The following is a 12310-nucleotide window of genomic DNA, read 5'->3' as shown; positions in this document are numbered from 1 at the left end:
AGCACAAACGAACTATACAACTACTGAAAAAGAACTCCTTGCTATTGTCTTTGCTTTTGACAAATTTCGGTCATATCTCGTTCTAGCAAAAACGGTGGTCTATACCGACCATTCTGCTCTTAGATACCTATTTTCAAAACAAGATGCTAAACCAAGATTAATCCGTTGGATCTTACTCTTACAAGAGTTTGATATTGAAATCCGAGATAAAAGAGGAGCAGAAAATCTCGCCGCTGATCATCTTTCTCGTCTTGAAAATCCTGAATTAGAAGTTCTGAATGAATCGGCCATACAAGACAACTTTCCTGATGAATATCTATTGAAGATAGATTATAAAGAAATCCCATGGTTTGCAGACTATGCAAACTACTTAGTTTGTGGATTCCTTGAAAAAGGATTATCGTACCAAAGACGAAAGAAATTCTTCAGTGATATAAAACACTATTTCTGGGAAGATCCAAATCTGTTTAAAAGTTGTCCCGATGGAATAATACGCCGATGTGTATTTGGAGATGAAGCTAGTAAAATTTTAAACCATTGTCACACAGGACCAACAGGAGGGCATTATGGGCCTCAACTAACAGCAAGAAAAGTTTATGAAGCTGGATTCTATTGGCCTACAATTTACAAAGACGCACACCTTCTTTGCAAATCTTGTGATGCATGTCAAAGGGCCGGAAAAATAAGTCAACGTGATGAAATGCCACAAAATGTCATCCAAGTATGTGAAGTATTTGACATTTGGGGTATTGACTTTATGGGTCCATTTCCAAAATCTCATAATAATCTATATATACTCGTAGCCATTGATTATGTATCTAAATGGGCGAAAGCACAAGCTCTCCCAACTAACGATGCACGAGTTGTAGTCAATTTTTTAAAACGTCTTTTTGCAAGGTTTGGAACAACGAAAGCTTTAATAAGTGATCGGGGTACTCATTTCTGTAATAATCAACTTGAGAAAGTTCTTAAAAGATATGGAGTAACTCATAAAATCTCCACCGCATATCATCCACAAACAAGTGGACAAGTTGAAAATACCAACCGAGCTTTAAAACGTATTCTAGAGAAAACCGTAGGATCAAATTCGAAGGAATGGTCCATTAAATTGGAGGATGCACTCTGGGCTTTTAGAACAGCCTACAAAACTCCAATTGGAACCACACCTTTTAGACTTGTTTATGGAAAAGCATGTCATCTTCCAGTAGAAATTGAACACAAAGCATTTTGGGCTTTGAAGACATGTAATCTTGATTTACATGAAGCCGGACGTCTACGATTAAGTCAACTAAACGAATTAGAAGAATTAAGACATGAAGCATACGAAAATTCGTTAATCTATAAAGAAAGAACGAAGAAATGGCATGATAAAAGAATCAGAAGTTCAAAAGAATTTAAAGAAGGAGACAGAGTTCTTCTTTTCAATTCACGATTCAAGCTATTTCCTGGAAAATTGAAATCAAGATGGTCTGGACCATTCATAGTCAAAAGAGTTTTCCCATACGGAACGATAGAATTAATAAATTCAAATGGGATTGAATTTAAAGTTAATGGTCACAGAGTTAAACATTACATACATGGTCCGATGGAAGTCGACAACAAAGTTAATCACAATTTTGACACCACAGCTAACTAAGTGTGGGGAGAATCAAGTCTTTAAAGGATAATATGTATTTCTGTTAGAGTTAGATTGTCTGTTTTCGTGTAGTTCTCGAAAATGGAACCCGTATGGTCTTTCCCTAGCAGACCCTAAAGAACTAGTCTTCTCCCCCCATTCTGAATTTTTATTTTTTTTAGGTTTCTACGAAATGAAGACTGCCTGTGAACTAAACCATGGTCTAATGCTACACGCTTTGATCACTAAACGTAATAATGACATACTACCGAGCGAATTAGTATCAGTAATCAGAGAAAGAATGGACGGAGTTAGAAAAGAATCCAGATGCGAAGATAATAAGTTACAATTTGGTAAAGGAAAATCAAAATCCGCAGCGAAAAGAAGAGCACGACACCTAGAAAGATGTCACAAATGCGGAAAATGGTCACATGGAGGTAAATGTTCAAATAATCAAACCTATTCAAATACCGAATTTGTTACTTTATGCAGAGACGGACCGTTCATATGTTTAGAAGAAAAGACACTGAATGCTCGAGGTTACGCCTATGTAGCCATGGAAAACCAATTAAACCGACTATCTTATGAATGGGATAGATCATATAACTAAGAAATCTATTTCACAGGTATGTCTGTACAGTTTTTATTTTTATTTTTTTTTTATTTTTAACCTTTTGATAATAAACGCTAATTTGTTCGCTAAAAAGTATTAAATTGGTATTAAATAAAATTAGGTTTGGCGACCGAAATTATTGATATCATTCAAAAATTTATTACATCACTGCGAAATTTAATGTTTATTCTTAAGGTATAAATATCTTTAAACAATCAACCTAAAATATTTCAAAAATTCGTCATGAGTTAAATTAGGTCTTGGAACCGAAATTACTTTACCGAAAAGAGGGACGCATATTTTTGATAATATTTGATTGATTAAAGTGGGATAAAAAGCCAAAAAGATTTTTTTTTATTTTTACCATGTTTTTAAAATTAATATTTAAATCTTAAATTAATATTGTAAACTCTGTAAAAACAATATATTTAAAATTGTAAATATTTGAAAAATTAATATAAGTTTGATATGAATTTATAAATTTTTAAATTAAGTTTGGTGTGAATTTTTAATTTTTAAAATATAAAATTTTAATTTTATGCATTTCAAATTTTAAGTTTGGTGTGAATTTTTAATTTTTAATTTTTAATTTTGAATTTTATATTTAAGTTGTGTGAATTTAAAAACAAAAATTTACTTTATCTCATTAAGTTAAGAATATGATTTTTAAAATTCTTCGTAAGTTGAAGACTAGGTCTTTGAACCGAAATTGCTTTACCCGAGGGAGGGACGAGAACTTTTATTATCATTATTTTTAATCTTATTGAATTAGAGTATGCCAAAAACATTGAAAAAACCCAAAAATCTTAGCTTTTAAAACAATCGCTACAAAAAGACAAATTTTAAAATTTTGTCGAAGGACGGACTAGGACATCGATCCGAAACGACCTCGTCCTAAATAACAAGGGAAACAAAATTTTAAAATTAAGTACTTAATTGTTTTATAAGTTAAAGATTATATAAAAAAAAAAAAAAAAAAAAAGAGCAAACTCCGCGACTCGCGGAGTTTGAAGTGCAAAACCTCCGCGACTCGCGGAGGGACCGAAAATCAGAAAAAAAAATAAAAGAGCTGAACGATCAGTTTATGAAACACACCTCCACAACTAAAAAACTGCTGCGAAATACTGCCGAAAAAACCCGAAAAACACCCCCAAAAATCCTAATTTTTAACCGTTAATCACCAAATTTTTTGCTAAAATCATGTTGAGAAGGATGCTATCTAAGAATTACTCAAGAAAAACGGTAAATTTCTACACCTAAACACCATTAATTCGAAATTAGGTGTTCTTGAGCTATTTTTTCCCCAATTTGATTTTGATGCTTTTTAGTGTAATTAGACTTAAATTGTTTATGTATTATGCTTGTATAACCTAGATTGATGCTGTTTAACATGATTAGAAGCCTTAAACTTCAAATTTTGAATAATCTAGGGTTTGTGTTCTTGAGCAAATTTGGGGCTTTTTGATATAAACAGGTTATGGCCGATTTTTGTCATGAATTGTTGCTAAATTGAGTAGTGTAACATGTCTAGGTAGTTAAATGATCCAAACTTTGAGCCTAAACATGATTTTGAGAATTAAAGTGGACTTTTTCAAGTCTAAAATTCATGAACTTGATTTTTGAAAGATAATGCCATTTGAGACTTGTTTAATTGCTATTAATGATTATTTTGACATGTTATTTGAGTTGAATGCTTATGAACTTGGCAAAAATTTTCGTATATGCTTATTTGAAAAAGTGTAGATTTGACAAAAATGTGAAAATGAGCTTAAGTTTGATATAAATTGATAATGTCATTGTAATTATTTTGATTGATGATTTTGCTGAAACTAATGCATATTTGGATGCACAAAAATTGTGTTTGATGTGTTTTGCAGAATGAAAGGGGTGAATCTTCATCCCAAGCCCGCAATGCTCCTGCTGAGAATTTGGAACAACAGGAGGTAGATAACTACTACAAGCAGGATGTACCTCATCCAGTCATGACCTTTTCAGATATGCACTTGGAAGAGTTGCACCCGAACCTGAGATTTGACAGACTTTGGATAGATTATCCAAAATATCAACGGAGTTTGCATACTCTTCATTCCAAGGTTGTTGAGGTACCGAGGGTCATAGAATGGGGACCCTTAGAAGCTGTAGAATTGGCCGGGCCAATTAGGGAATTACTTGTACAGAGGTATGGTAATTCTTCTTTTAATGACTGGATATGTTTATTCACCATACGCAGACCTGTATATAAAGTATGGTGTGAAGAGTTGTTATGTAGTATAGAGTTGAATGATCGGGTAGCTAGTTTAACCGATCGTTCTTTTATTAGATTTTTGTTAGGCGGTTCGATGCGCCACATGTCTTTACTGGACATGGCTCAGGCTTTACGTATATATACGCCTGAGGAGTTAGCGTCTGCCGATTGTAGAGGATTGATACTAAACAGTAGAAAGATAGATGAGAATTTTGATACACACGGTGTGTGGAGTCAAATGACAAGCCATCACCGTTTCAAAGGGGGAAACTACTCTTATTTGGATATAGATAGAGCCGAATTAAGAGTGATACATAGGTTTTTAGCTAATTCGATTACACAAAGGGGTAAGAACAAAGAAAAAGTAAATGAACAGGATTTGTTTTACCATATGTGTATTCGAGACCCACAAAGCGCTGTAAGTATACCATATTGTGTGGGTTATTATTTATCAGCTATGGTTCGGGGGATGCGACCACATAGCATAATAGGAGGTGGTATTTTTATTACTTTGATTGGTGAATATCTCGGTGTGGATATAAGTCGGGGGGGATTATTACTAGAAGAGCCGGAACCCCGCGATACTATAGGATTAAATGTATACCATGGTGCGAAAGTTTTGAAGAGGCGGAATAACGCCGCAGTACGATACCATGGTAGACATCCACAGGTGGAGAGAAACCAGGAGCAAGGTAATGTAGGAGGGGGGAATGAGATGCAAGAAATGCATAGGTTTATAGCTTCTCAGGAATACGAAAATGCTAGACAGAGAGCATTTGAAGATTGGCAAGTTCATCAGAACCAGATCATAGCTCATTGCCAACATATAGGTAGAAACTATATTCCTACACCGAAACCCATCTTCCCTCCTTGGTCGATAGAGATGCAGCCACCATATCCTACGTATGATCCTGCTGAAGCATTCTATAGCACTTATGGTTATGCCTGGAACCCCTATTGGTACCAATATCATCCTTAGTATACTTATTTTTTTTATTTTGTAATTTGTAATTATTGATACATTTAATATTTTTGTTAATATTGTAATCATTTTTATAATTATCTAACTTTTATTCTTAGATTTTAATAATTTTTGAACGTGGGGTAATATACCAAACTTCAAAAATATGTATATATGTTTGCAGTTTATCTTATGTACACAACAGGGTAAAACAACGCATTTTCAAAGACTGGCATTAAGTTCAGCAAAAGCAACTAATTTTGACGACAAGATGCAAAATATATGTGAAATAACAACAAGACGGAATGAACAAATGATGTGCACCATTTATCATTCAGCAAACAAACGCCAATATATTTGGAAACTTTGGTAAAAATTTAATCATTTTCACACTAATCACCCTCAATAATTTAAATTGTTACTAATTTCTTGCAAATGAGGGCATTGCAAGATCTTAAGTGTGGGAAGGGGTTAAATTCTTTCGGATTTTAAAAAATTTTTATATTAAACACTTGGTTACCATTAAAAATACTAGTAAAACAGTAGTTGTATTAGAATCTAGTGCTCTCTGATAAAAAAGAACAGCCCTAGTCTTATATACTGACTACCCAATTCTAGTAAAAAATTTCAAAATTTTCAATTAAATGAATTCAAAATCATGTTTATACATATTTATGAACGATAAAACTAGGTTTTAACACCGAAATCATTGTTACCTCGGAAAGGACATAAATTGAGAAACAAACTAAAATGTTAAAATTCATTTAAAATGGAATAGAGGACGATAAAAAGGAAAATAAAAGCCAAGTGTGGAAAAATTTACCAAGTTATTTTAAACATATGTCACATATATCTGTAACAAATAACTGAAAATACTTTTGCTTTGGACTAAACTAAACTGTTTTACCCGATGAAAGAAAAGAAAAGATGGATCTACACGATGAATCAATTCCATCATTAAAAGGAAGTAAAGTCTTCCGAAAAAGAAACGCGCTTCTTGATTTAGGTCATGAAGTTGTCGTCCAGACCAGCTGTAGGTTGACGAAAAATCTAGAAAAGTCATCACTAAAATCAGCAGGAAATCCACGGACCTCAGCATTAAAAAGGGTCGCCAAGTGGTCAGATTTATCCTAACCATGAGAAGGATTTATCTCGTATAATGGGGGGGCACCATGCAAATTAGCTGAATAAGACTAATGAATCAGATTCCCAGAAAGGATAATCTCCTTAAAGATTAAAAATCAGCTTTTAAGACTGATATTACTCAATCCTAGAGATTGACCTTAAAGATTGAGAATTACAAACTCATGGAATTCGATGATATCTAAACTCGAGCTTAAACGAGAAAATATTTTGATCAAAATTACAAACCGATTTGTTTTCTGAAAACCCTATTTTCAATGCGTTCATTACCATTGAACGTAAAAACCTAGGAATTCACCTGGAATTCATTAGGTCACCTGAACCAAATCGGGTGTCAACCGTAAGAACGGTGGTTGCATAGCATGGTCAAAGACAGGACCTTGTGCCAGACCGAAAAATTATAAGGGTGAGCTTTACTATTGCTCCTACCAAGGATAGTAATTGCGTCCGACACGTTATAGACCATAATCAAAAGCATGTCACGGGACATTGCCTTAACAGTTGCTTGTTCAACGCTTTCCTTTACAACCGGACGGTAGTTTGCCGAAAGGTAATATACGGAACAAGTAAACTGGACGTGTTGCTTTCCAAATACAAGGTTAGCAAGTGGGTGACACAAAACAGCAAGTTTTGAGCTAAAATTTTCAAATCTAAAACCCACCAAACCCACAAAAATATTTTGCAAACACCGGTAAAGGGTTATTCCGGAAAACTTATCTAGGGTAAAAACTAGATTTCAAAAGATCAAATGTTTTCATAAAGATCCAATTTCCTTAATGGATCTAAATTTTTATAGTCATGTGGGACTGTAAACCATATCGTTACTACCATTGTTTATACCGCCGTATAGAAATCACTGATGTACAAAGTGTGAAGAATAAAGAAGTGATTCTAGTATTTCAAGACGATATTGCTTGAGGACAAGCAACGCTCAAGTGTGGGAATATTTGATAATGCTAAAAACGAACATATATTTCATAACATTATTCCTCAAGAAAGACAAGCTTTTAGTTGCAATTGTTCTATTTACAAGTGATATTCGTTTAAATAATAAAAGGTGAAGACAAAAGACAGATTCGACGAATTGAAGACGCAAACGACCAAAAAGCTCAAAAGTACAAAAGACAATCAAAAAGGTTCCAATTATTGATAAGAAACGTCTCAAAATCACAAGAGTACAAGATTCAAAACGTAAAGTACAAGATATTAAATTGTACGCGAGGACGTTCGAAAATCCGGAACCGGGACCAGAGTCAACTCTTAACGCTCGACGCAACGGACTAAAAATTACAAGTTAACTATATATATAAATATAATATAATATATAATTAATTATATTAATTATATATATATATTATATATATATATTAAAAACCGTCGGCAGAGAAAACTCCAAGGACTGAGCTGTAATTTCTATCTCCGCGACTCGCGGAGTTTGAAGGGGATTTTGCCGCGAGTCGCGGAGCCCCAAAAATCAACTCTGGCTATAAAGCCAACCGAATTCTGATCAAAAATCATCATCTTTTCTTCCTCATTCATACGTAAAACTTATATATATATATATAATTTATATTTTAATTTTAATTTTAATTCTAATAATAAGGGTATGTTAGCGAATGTTGTAAGGGTGTAAGTCGAAATTCTGTCCGTGTAACGCTACGCTATTTTTAATCATTGTAAGTTATGTTCAACCTTTTTATATTAATGTCTCGTAGCTAAGTTATTATTATGCTTATTTAAAACGAAGTAATCATGATGTTAGGCTAATTACTAAAATTGGGTAATTGGGCTTTGTACCATAATTGGGGTTTGGACAAAAGAACGACACTTGTGGAAATTAGACTATGGGCTATTAATGGGCTTTATATTTGTTTAACTAAATGAAAGTTTGTTAATGTTAATATAAAGATTTACAATTGGACGTCCCTATAAATTACCATATACACTCGATCGGACACGATGGGCGGGGTATTTATATGTACGAATAATCGTTCATTTAACCGGACACGGGAATGGATTAATAGCCACTAGAATAATCAAAACAGGGGTGAAATTACATTCAAGGGTAATTGGTGTAATTGTTAACAAAGTGGTAAAACCTTGGTTTACACGCAGTCGATAACCTGGTGTATTCATTAAACAAAGTATTAAAACCTTGTTACAATTCGAATCCTCAATTAGTTGGAATATTTAACTTCGGGTATAATAATAATTTGATGAGGACACTCGCACTTTATATTTATGACTGATGGACTGTTATGGACAAAAACCAGACGGACATATTGAATAATCCAGGACAAAGGACAATTAACCCATGGGCATAAAACTAAAATCAACACGTCAAACATCATGATTATGGAAGTTTAAATAAGCATAATTCTTTTATTCCATATTTAATTTCCTTTATTTTATATTTAATTGCACTTCTAATTATCGCACTTTTATTTATTTTATTTTATCGCACTTTTAATTATCGTACTTTTTAATTATCGCAAGTTTATTTTATCGCACTTTTATTATTCGCAATTTCATTATCATTATTTACTTTACGCTTTAATTTAAGTCTTGTATTTATTTTATATTTTACATTAGGTTTTAACTGCGACTAAAGTTTTAAAATCGACAAACCGGTCATTAAACGGTAAAAACCCCCCTTTATAATAATAATATTACTTATATATATGTTTGTATTTTTATAAAAGTAAACTAATATAGCGTTGAGCTTTGTTTAAAGATTTCCCTGTGGAACGAACCGGACTTACTAAAAACTACACTACTGTACGATTAGGTACACTGCCTATAAGTGTTGTAGCAAGGTTTAAGTATATCCATTCTATAAATAAATAAATATCTTGTGTAAAATTGTATCGTATTTAATAGTGTTTTCTGCTAAAATTAATATCTATTTTATATACTACCCCGCTGCACATCAACCACCTTAAAACACCACCACCTTAATTATCTTCATCTAAACTCAATTAAACCACCACAACCAAAACCATCAACAACCATCTAAAAACTACCATTAACCGCTATATATTCTCGTTATTATTTCATGCTTTTGTTTTCCATTTTTTTCGATCAACACCCGATGTTATTTGAGGATCATTTCCATCTGCTACAGCTGCTAACTATTTTCTATCGCTGGTTCGATTTAACTCCCTCAACCCACCATCAAACCGTTACTGCCATGCTACTCCTGCTGCAGTTGTTCTTTTGTTTTCCTATTTATTTCGAACCACCACCACAATCGCTGATAAACTACTGCTGGTACGATATCATTTCCTGTTTCATCGTCACCAAGCTATACACCAACCCAGCCTTTTTCATTTTATAAACTATATATGCCACGTTTCCTGTTTTATGGTTTAATGCGAACACCAACTGAACCAAGAAACCAACAAAAACTGTTGCTGCTGCACTTTCTCTTGTTCAAACTGTTTTAATATAAAAAAAATAATAAAGTGAAGATACTATATGCTTTAAAGGGTCAATTATGGCAGCTATAATTGGAGTGCTTTCTACTACTTTTTAATAAAGTAACAAACATGCTTTTAACTCTTGGTAATGGGCAAGTTAGTGGACCTAATTAATCAAGCTTATAAACTATTAAAATAGGCTGCCAATGTATATTTTTCTAGTGAGCCAAATGATTGACTTTTATGTATCAAAGTTGATACTTAGATGATCGATAATGAGATGGTGACGTGTTGGTTATTGAAAACGTGAGGAAGATTATGATTATGCTTCATGATTAGGATGATCATGATAATGAATTTAGTATGGTGATATACGAAAATGACGATGATGTTAGGATATCAGTGATGTTATGATGTCAACGGTATTATGATGATGATGTAATTACCGTATGATGATGATGATGATATGTGACCATGGATGGTGTATGTTAATTAAGATGATTATATTGTGGTAATGATTATGGCGAGTCATGGTTTGATAACGATTAGGATGATGATTAGAGATAGTTTAAGTAATGATATCGATGATTATGAAGATACCATGATGATGCTTAAATGAGGTGATGAACATGATGAGATGATCATGATGATTTATGAAGATGATGATAACGAATAACGAATTAAATATAATGATACACAAAATAATAAACGATGTAGCCTGATGAGGATTATGATTCATTAATGATAGATGAAATAACGATAATAATAAATATGGTTAAGGATGTTATCGGATTAGCGGGACATCGCGGGTTCAAACCCGGACTTGGGCATTTTTTTAAGGGCTACTTCTTTGAGGTAGTTTACTTATTACTCATTATTATTACAATTATTATTATTATTATTATTATTATTATTATTATTATTATTATTATTATTATTATTATTATTATTATTATCATTATTGATATTATTATTATGATTATAATTACATGACTAAGATATAAAAGATGACTAAAAGATACTATATAAGATGATTATGAAATGATAAATTTAAGTATTATGATTTAGATACAATATTATTATTATTATTATTATTATTATTATTATTATTATTATTATTATTATTATTATTATTATTATTAGTAGTAGTAGTAAAATAAGTATGATTATTATTATTACTATGAATATAAGTATCATTATTAATAAAATTATCATTTTTAGAATTATTATTATTATTATTATCAGTATTATTATTATTATTAATAATATTTTTGTATTTCAACATTATTATTATTATTATTATTATTATCATTATTAACATATATCATTTTTATTTTTATTTTTTAGTTTTATAATTATTACTATTTTTATTAACATTACTATATAGTACCAAAATATTCTAATAAATATTTATAGAAGTAAACTCACTATGGTAATAGTAGATACTAATTAGTTACTCAAAATGAATAATATAAATATATCTAACTTACTATTTAATAAAAAAAATTATGGATTTTTAATATTAATAAAACTATATATAAATATTAATATATATATATATATATATATATATATATATATATATATATATATATATATATATATATATATACACAAAATAAGAATAAGTATACAGAACATATAATTTAAGATATAAAATATGAATTTGTTCGATTTCAATTATATGTGTTAATATATACATAATTGAATATAGGTTCGTGAATCCGAGGCCAACCTTGCATTGTTCAGTATCGTCGTATAAATATTTTTACTACAAAATATCGTATAGTGAGTTTCATTATTCCCTTTTTAAATGCTTTTGCAATATATATTTTTGGGACTGAGAATACATGCACTTTTATAAATATTTTACGAAATAGACACAAGTAATCGAGACTACATTATATGGTTGAATTATCGAAGCCGAATATGCCCCTTTTAGCCTGGTAATCTAAGAATTAGGGAACCGAGCCCCTAATTGACGCGAATCCTAAAGATAGATCTATTGAGCCCAACAAACCCCATCCGTTGTAGTGGATACTTTAGTACTTCAAAATTTATATCATGTCCGATGGATGTCCCGGAATGATGGGGATATTCTTATATGCATCTTGTTAATGTCGATTATCAGGTGTTCAATCCATATGAATGATTTTTGCATGCATGATATTTATGAGAAATGGAAATGAAATTCTTGTAGTCTATTAAAATGGTGGAATTGATTGATTATGATAAACTAATGAACTCACCAACCATTTGGTTGACACTTTTAAGCATGTTTATTCTCATGTATGAAAGAAATCTTTCGTTGTGC

The sequence above is a fragment of the Rutidosis leptorrhynchoides genome, chromosome 10 (assembly GCF_046630445.1).
Source record: "Rutidosis leptorrhynchoides isolate AG116_Rl617_1_P2 chromosome 10, CSIRO_AGI_Rlap_v1, whole genome shotgun sequence".
NCBI classification, from domain to species: domain Eukaryota; kingdom Viridiplantae; phylum Streptophyta; class Magnoliopsida; order Asterales; family Asteraceae; genus Rutidosis; species Rutidosis leptorrhynchoides.
Note: the sequence above shows the minus strand (reverse complement) of the source record.